This window comes from Oratosquilla oratoria, chromosome 10 (assembly GCF_046742065.1).
Source record: "Oratosquilla oratoria isolate Oo_2021 chromosome 10, ASM4674206v1, whole genome shotgun sequence".
NCBI lineage: Eukaryota > Metazoa > Arthropoda > Malacostraca > Stomatopoda > Squillidae > Oratosquilla > Oratosquilla oratoria.
Window position 1 is genome coordinate 35,580,791 of NC_134786.1, and position 7,158 is coordinate 35,587,948.

A 7,158-nucleotide genomic window follows, 5' to 3' on the forward strand; every position below is an offset into this window, starting at 1 on the left:
ATTCAGCTGCAATCAAACATCTTTTTCTTCGTAAAACATTGAGGATAAGGTGATTACAGAATTCAAGTTAGATTTTCTTCCTGAATTAGATATAATGTTTTTAACATAAGACTAAATAGAAAAAATATTTTCCTGGGAGTTTGATAGGATTTATTTAATCTTTTTATTATTGTTATTATTTTTAAGGACCCAAAAACTGAAAGAAAGGCCAATATTGAAAAAAGAGAAGATAAAGAGAAGTAATTTTCTAGAATAGGAAAACAAATAACATAATCTAATTTTCATCTGCACTACATTCTACGTCCCCAAAGACGTCCCTTCTATCCTCGTCCCCTCCATATCCAAGTGGAACCAACAAAACGGAATACAAGGAAATGAGAAACAGGAGAGCACACGTCTTCTTTCTTATAATAAGAAAACCGTAGAGTATGGTGAAGTGAGGCAGTTGGAACCCGGAGACTATCCTGGACTGTATTTTACCAACTCTTCTCTTCTTATGGAACATAAGCCGGTGAGGAAGAATTCGTGGATGAAAATGCGCGACTAAATGAAGAATATAGGAAGAAGAGTCAGTGAAAGAAGGCCATGGTGAACTATTTTTTCTATTCATAAAAAAGGAAGAAATGAATCTACACACGTTAGATTATAACCAAAATTATATATAGTCTCTCATTAAAGAAGTGATAAAAGAGGGAAGTGTGATAAAACTTGGAAAGAAAGAAAAGAAAAGAGAAGAAAACAAGTGAGGATGTAAAAGTATTTAATGACTCGGAAATATAAGGCAATAAAAAGAAAAGAGTTGGGAAAACTATCGTGGGACCAGTTCTGGCATAAGAAAAATAAAATTGAAATAAAAGCAATTTCTTAGATTGGAAAGAAGAGAGAGAGAAAAAATGGCGACTGGAGGAAAGGACAGGAAGTCGACGAGCATCAAATGAAAAATAGAAAAATACCAAGTTAATTTTGTACTTGAGAAATGATAAAGATGAACAGAACAAAGAAAGGTAGAAATGAAAGACACAGGTGTGAAAAAAAATGTGGCATGAGAACACGCAACAGGGGAATTAAGTAAATGGGAAAAGGAAGATTGTACCATGCCTTGGTGGCGGGAAAGAGAAAATGGTGCAAAGTTTATGGTGTGAAGATCCATGATGATAGTAGTGGGGGTGGGGGCGTGGGGGTCATGGTGGTGGTATTGGTGGTGGAGGGGATAGTGGTGAGGGTGGTGGTGTTATTTGTGGTTGAGAATTTGGTGGGGGTTGTGTAGAAAATGGGAAGGGGAGTTGCGTCAAAGAGCCAGAGTATATTAGACAACAGAAGCCTCGGGTTAGTCCGGCTTAGAAAGAAAGGAGGAAGGGACGAAAATGAGACAGTCGAGCCTGTGAAGATGGTGAAGAAGCGGAAGAAAGATTTGGAGGCTGATTTTCACACCAGAAAGAAGGAAGTGACATGAGGTGCATGCTACAGGAGAAAAAATAAATATTAGTCAGTACAAAAAATGAATAAGAAAAGCAAAGCATCAAGTATCCAATCAGAGGAACAGAAGCAACATAGTAAGTCTTATATAAAACGTGTAGGGGGAAAAAGCCTTTCGTATAGGTATGTATGTACTATAGAGATAGGAGAAATGAAAACACAGTAACAATGTGTGTAGAGATGAAGATAAAGAGATTGGACTAGAGCAGTGGTTCTCAACCAGAGATCAATGGACCACATGTAATCCACAGACACTCACAAGGTTTTAATGAGTGACTGCCTGGCAATTTTATTCAGTGTTGAAGTAGTCTCCACAAAGCTAAGAAACAGCATCACATAAATATGGGTTGCGTGAGAAGACGGGCATTGAGAACCCCTGGGGCAACAGTAAGTTGTGCCGGTGGAAACAGAGCGCGGCTGAATACACATGCATGGGTGTCCAATAGTCGATGTTACGGAGAAGGAGAAACGAAATGTATGATCAAGCAGAAATGCCTCTTATTGCAGAAGACCTTGATGTCAACATATGCCACGAGTAAAAAAAATATATATATAACATGCCCAAAGTATACCCTTTAATCCTATGCCAATTGATTAATGATAGAGAAGAGATGCATAAATCATTAAAAGAAGGAACGGGAGTAGAAAAACTAAAGGAAGTATATTAATATGAGGGGATAAACGGAATGGTAAAGAATAGTGCTATTACACATAAGAAAAGGAAGCATAAGAGAATTTTACATTTCAGTAATGATGAAAAGAATGTAAGTAATTGTGGATGAACGGGTGAAGATGATACAACATTAAGGAAAGTTTTTATTCAACTGAAAAAAGGAAGTACAGCATATGATAAAAAGCAGCAAATATTAAAACAAAAATAGTAGCTAGACAATAGAAGACAAACAAAAAAAAATAAACAGACGTAGAGAGAGACATGCACAGAGAAAATGGGAGACAAAGAGACAGATGGAGAGAGAGAAAGAGAGAGGTTGGTAAATAGATGGATAGAAAAAGAGGTGAGAGAGAGAGATAGATAGATGGAGAGAGAGAGAGAGAGAGAGAGAGAGAGAGAGAGAGAGAGAGAGAGAGAGAGAGAGAGAGAGAGAGAGAGAGAGAGAGAGAGAGAGAGAGAGAGAGAGAGAGAGAGAGAGAGAGAGAGAGAGAGAGAGAGAGAGAGAGAGAGAGAGAGAGAGAGAGAGAGAGAGAGAGAGAGAGAGAGAGAGAGAGAGAGAGAGAGAGAGAGAGAGAGAGAGAGAGAGAGAGAGAGAGAGAGTGAGAGAGAGAGAGAGAGAGAGAGAGAGAGAGAGAGAGAGAGAGAGAGAGAGAGAGAGAGAGAGAGAGAGAGAGAGAGAGAGAGAGAGAGAGAGAGAGAGAGAGAGAGAGAGGAGAGAGAGAGAGAGAGAGAGAGAGAGAGAGAGAGGAGAGAGAGAAGAGAGAGAGAGAGAGAGAGAGAGAGAGAGAGAGAGAGAGAGAGAGAGAGAGAGAGAGAGAGAGAGAGAGAGAGAGAGAGGGAGAGAGAAGAGAGAGAGAGAGAGAGAGAGAGAGAGAGAGAGAGAGAGAGAGAGAGAGAGAGAGAGAGAGAGAGAGAGAGAGAGAGAGAGAGAGAGAGAGAGGAGAGGAGAGAGAGAGAGAGAGAGAGAGAGAGAGAGAGAGAGAGAGAGAGAGAGAGAGAGAGAGAGAGAGAGAGAGAGAGAGAGAGAGAGAGAGAGAGAGAAGAGAGAGAGAGAGAGGAGAGAGAGAGAGAGAGAGAGAGAGAGAAAGAGAGAGAGAGAGAGAGAGAGAGAGAGAGAGAGAGAGAGAGAGAGAGAGAGAGAGAGAGAGGGGGGGGGGAAGTTAGAGGACACAGTAAATGGAGGTGAATGAACAATTTGCAAAGTCTCCCTCAGGAAATTTCTTAGATGTGCCACGTCTGTATCATGTTTGAGAAAGTTAGCTCAAGAAATTTTATTATTTATTTCTTACAATTGCTTCTACATATTACAGTGATGATAACAGTGGCTTATCTGTAATGATAGCAATAACGTTCTTCGTAGTTGCCACAAGTTCCTCAACAGCTTCTTTCTTATAACAACTAATGGGACCTTTACGTTTGATTCATTGATTCTCTACATTTTTTCAATGAATGACTGATTTTTCAAAATGTTTTGTTTATTTTTCTTCCTTTTTAGTTAATTGTTTGTGGGCTTCTTTCATGTTCATCTTTCATTTATGTGTTTATACCACATTACACATGAAACATTTAATACACATAATCATTTGCTTTTTTTTTGTGTGTTTTTACATTGATGAAAATACTTTAGTAACATTTACACTCACGCCCGTCACTTCTAAAAATTAGATATCCTAATTTTCTGTTGCGCTTTATAGAAAAAATATAATTACGTGGTAACAATAGGCGAAGTATCCCCTCTGGTCTATAATGAACTCTAGACCACCACGATGAAAGAAGCCTTTACACCAGGGGTTCTTAATCAGGTATCCATATCCCTTGGTAGTATGAGAGCCAAATGCTGGGGGTATGGGACTCGATCTCTGGGTACTGATGTTTACTTTATTTGAGGTATCAATTTATACATGGGTAGAAGATTAGATTATTAACTAGCATTGTCATTCCATATTTTAAAACCAAACTTAGGTGCTACACTAAATATTCATAAACTTTATCACAAATTAGCACGGTAAATTAAATTTATTGACATATTTTGAAGACATACTGAGAACTAATAAGTATGGTGATGATTATTTGGACAGTCAAGCAAAGGGGATATGGGACCATATTGGGCAATAGATTGGCGGTCTTTAGTCATTAAAAGTTTCAAAACTACTGCTTTATAATCTATACACTTATTAACACTATGCCAATATTTTCACTATCAAAAATTATACCACGTCGGTACAAAAACAACAACAACTAAATGTTTACAGGACTCTTATCTGATATAGATTTCATGGTGGCGTTTTATGATAATAATGAAAATAATGATAGTGTATTTATTGATAATAACGCAGAGTTCCTTGAAGGATCCTGTAATACTCTACACGCCTCACTCCACTGGTCACTCCTCTGATTCTCATCTTCTGCTTTCTGACGTTGCCTTCAAAACCCTTGGCAATCTTATTACCTGAAGTGGCCAAGGGCTGCAGGAGTTGCTTTAGAAAAGAAAAGAAAAGAAAAATCCGAGATAGAGAAGGGAGGTCAAAGTTAGAAAATGGGGGGTAGGAATAGATCGTTATGGAAAAAGAGAAATATATATATATATATATATATATATATATATATATATATATATATATATATATTCATATTACAGCATGGATAGCCAGTTTGACTCAGAAGTCGAAAAAACGTCTTGTGTTGAAGTTCGTCAGTCAAAATCACCAATGGGATGAATTTTTTGCAGAAAAGTCAAATTCATTGTTGCAGAAACGTGATAACACCCCTTTGACGAATATCATCAAACCCACCATATTAAGAAAAAGAGAGATAAAGAGATAGAGAGACACAGAGATAGATAAAGAAATAGAGGGATGGACAGAGAAATAGAGAGAAAGAGATTGGAGATAGAAAGAGATATATGAGATAGATGGAGAGATAGATGGAAAGACAGAGAGGTAGAGAGATTGAGAGAAAGAGAGATAGAAAAATAGAGAGATAGATAAATAGAGAGATAAAGAGATAGAGACATAGAGAAATATATATATATATATATATATATATATATATATATTAGAGAGAGATAGAGAGGTATAGGAATAGAGAGATAGAGAGATGGGGAGATAGAGAGATAGATAGAGAGATAAGGAGATAGAGAGATAGAGAGGTAGAAAAGATAGGGAGATACATAAATATAGAGATAGAGAGATAGGGAGATAGGGAGATAGAGAGATAGATAGAGAGTTAGATAGTTAGAGAGATAGAGAGGTAGATGGATAGAGATATAGATAGAATAACCTCAGGACAGAGAGATAGAGAGAAATAGAGAGGTAGAGCAATAGAGAGACAAAGAGATAGATAGAGAGATAGAGAAATAGAAAAATATAGAGATAAAGAAATAGACTGATAGAGAGATAGATAGAGAGTTAGAGAGTTAGAGAGATAGAGAAATAGAGATATGGAAAGATAGAGATGTAGAGGGATAGAGACAGATAGAATGATAGCAGGACAGAGAGATAGAGAGATAGAAAGATAGAATGAAATAGAGAGGTAGAGTAATACAGAGACAGAGAGATAGATAGACAGATAGATAGGTAGATAGATAGATAGATAGATAGATAGATAGATAGATAGATAGAGAGAGAGAGAGAGAGAGAGAGAGAGAGAGAGAGAGAGAGAGAGAGAGAGAGAGAGAGAGAGAGAGAGAGAGAGAGAGAGAGAGAGAGAGAGAGAGAGAGAGAGAGAGAGAGAGAGAGAGAGAAAGATAGAGAGAAATAGATAGATAGAGTAATAGATAGATAGATAGATAGATAGATAGATAGACAGATAGATAGATAGAAAAATAGAGAGATAGATAAATAGAGAGATAAAGAGATAGAGACATAGAGAAATATATATATATATATATATATATATATATATATATATATATATATTAGAGAGAGAGAGAGAGGTATAGGTATAGAGAGATAGAGAGAGGGGGAGATAGAGAGATAGATAGAGAGATAGAGAGATAAGGAGATAGAGAGATAGAGAGGTAGAAAAGATAGGGAGATACATAAATATAGAGATAGAGAGATAGGGAGATAGGGAGATAGAGAGATAGATAGAGAGTTAGATAGTTAGAGAGATAGAGAGGTAGATGGATAGAGATATAGATAGAATAACCTCAGGACAGAGAGATAGAGAGAAATAGAGAGGTAGAGCAATAGAGAGACAAAGAGATAGATAGAGAGATAGAGAAATAGAAAAATATAGAGATAAAGAAATAGACTGATAGAGAGATAGATAGAGAGTTAGAGAGTTAGAGAGATAGAGAAATAGAGATATGGAAAGATAGAGATGTAGAGGGATAGAGACAGATAGAATGATAGCAGGACAGAGAGATAGAGAGATAGAAAGATAGAATGAAATAGAGAGGTAGAGTAATACAGAGACAGAGAGATAGATAGACAGATAGATAGGTAGATAGATAGATAGATAGATAGATAGATAGATAGATAGATAGATAGATAGATAGAGAGAGAGAGAGAGAGAGAGAGAGAGAGAGAGAGAGAGAGAGAGAGAGAGAGAGAGAGAGAGAGAGAGAGAGAGAGAGAGAGAGAGAGAGAGAAAGATAGAGAGAAATAGATAGATAGAGTAATAGATAGATAGATAGATAGATAGATAGACAGATAGATAGATAGATAGATAGATAGATAGATAGATAGATAGATAGATAGATAGATAGATAGATAGATAGATAGATAGATAGATAGATAGATAGATATATAGATAGATAGATAGATAGATAGATAGATAGATAGACAGATAGATAGACAGACAGATAGACAGATAGATAGACAGACAGATAGATAGATAGATAGATAGATAGATAGATAGATAGATAGATAGATAGATAGATAGATAGATAGATAGATAGATAGATAGATAGATAGATAGATAGAAAGACAGACAGATAGATAGATAGATAGATAGATAGATAGATAGATAGATAGATAGATAGATAGATAGATAGATAGATAGAT